Source organism: Hippopotamus amphibius, chromosome 2, assembly GCF_030028045.1.
Source record: "Hippopotamus amphibius kiboko isolate mHipAmp2 chromosome 2, mHipAmp2.hap2, whole genome shotgun sequence".
Classification (NCBI taxonomy): Eukaryota; Metazoa; Chordata; class Mammalia; order Artiodactyla; family Hippopotamidae; genus Hippopotamus; species Hippopotamus amphibius.
The window spans coordinates 159,557,888-159,559,832 of record NC_080187.1 but is presented as its reverse complement, the minus strand read 5'-3'; the positions used below and the strand labels follow the sequence as shown (position 1 = coordinate 159,559,832).

Genomic DNA, 1,945 nt, shown 5'->3' with positions numbered 1-1,945 from the left:
CAAATCTCCTTGAGAGTCACAGTCACAAATATAGTGCATCCTAGAAAAGAGGAGGCGCAAGACAGGTTCCACCCACTTGCATGAGTTTCATCAAATACTGGACCTACTCAAGGGTGGTGAGAAAAGGCAACTTTCAAAAAGGAGTATATTATTAACTGAGGTGTTTACTAGACTCCTTCCTAAGAGCACCAGGTGGGGAACATGTTTTCTAAACTAGATCTAGGAAGTGGAATGTGGAATCAATCTGTCCTCCTCCCCTTAAAGGCTGTCCAATGGTTAATGAATTAAAAAAACATGACTAAATAAAAACAAATCCCACACACACTCCCCCGTCCCCTCCCCAAAAAAAGGAAAAAAAGAAAAAGAAAAAACAAAACAAAAAAACCCCACTAGATATCCCAGATCACTCTCCAGAATGGAACCCAGGAACAGCTTCAAGAACCCAAATTAGTCTGTTACAGAGTCATCACAAGCATGCTTTGCTTTTAAACAAACAAAAAACTAATAATTTTTCTGAAACAACAAAACAAAAACTAGTACTGATCACTTTTCTGACAATACACAATTACTCAAAATTAACTGGTATTGAGAGGGGGAATGGGGCCATACCTATGGGCCTTGTCTCACACGGGTGTCTGTGGGTAGGTGCAGGGCATTTGTCATTATTGCAAAAACGAATTTTAATTTTTAATCTTTAGTTTGATTTAAACATTGCTTTTCGTATGATGCCAACACCAGCTGTGCAGAAAGGGCTCTGGAGAGGCGCTCATAGCAGAACACACCTGCAGCTCTTCTTCGGTTCTGGAGGCTCCAGGGCAGCCAATATTGCTTCGTCAGATACATTGTTTAGGCCTTTCTGTGTGAGTGCAGAACTCTCCACATACTTGACAGCCTTCAGGTCACGGGCCAGTTCTTCAGCAGTCTTTGGAGTGATAGGCTTCTGTTTATTCTCGGCAAGTTTCTCAATAGTAGAGGGGTCATCTCTGAGATCACTTTGGGTCCCAACAAGCAAGAAAGGAGTCTTTGGACAGTGGGTTATCTCAGGCACCCACTTTTCTTTCACATTTTCGAACGAGGATGGAGAGACCACTGGAAAACAGACTAGAAATACATCTGTTTGTGGATAACTCAGCGGTCGTAATCTGTCATAATCCTCTTGCCCTGCAGTATCAAAAAGTCCAAGAGTGTATGGCTCTCCATCAGTCATAACTGTGACTGCATAGTTGTCAAAACCAGTCGGTACATACTCAGATGGAAATTTGTTTGCTGTGTAGGATATCAGGAGACAGTACCAACGGCACTATCACCCACAACAATGCACTTAATTGTCTGCATTGTGGAAACAGTTTTGTATCCACTTTAAATATTTCAAATTTGATGGTGACCTCAGCTTCTCCGCCGGGGCGTTGGCAGCACTGCCTCCTTCATTTTTCAAAGAAGAGGCTTGCTAGATATCTAACTCTGGGTTGGCAGTTTTGTGTCTTTTAGCATGTTACAAATCTTGTTTCACTGTCCTTTGGTCTCAGGGGTGTTTGGTGGGAAGTCCATGGTCATTTGAATTAGTCCTTCTAATTCATGTGTTGTTTTTCTGTTTCCTTCAATATTTTATCCATGTCTTTGGTTTCCAACAGCTTATATGTAATTTTCTTTGTCCAGCTTGGAATGTACTGAGCTTACTGAATCTATAAATTTAAGTATTTTTCCAAGTTTGAGACATTCTCAGACAGCATTTCTTCAAATATTTTTTCCACCTCATTCTCCCCTCTCCTTTCAGGGTACCAATAATCCATATGGTAGAGCTTTTGATGTTTTCTCACAGGGCTCTGAGGACTTTTTTTCTCTTAAAACTTTCTTCTCTCTCTTTTAAATATTGGATAACTTCTGTTAATTTATCTTCCAGTTTACTGACTCTTTTCTCTGACATCTCCACTCCACTAGTCAGATT

At 40.7% G+C, this 1,945-nt stretch overlaps 1 pseudogene; it reads right to left on the bottom strand.

The window, feature by feature from the left end:
• Positions 1–734: 734 nt before the first annotated feature.
• On the bottom strand, positions 735–1,335 carry LOC130845356 (cell division control protein 42 homolog; annotated as a pseudogene).
• Between the last annotated feature and the right edge of the window lie 610 nt (positions 1,336–1,945).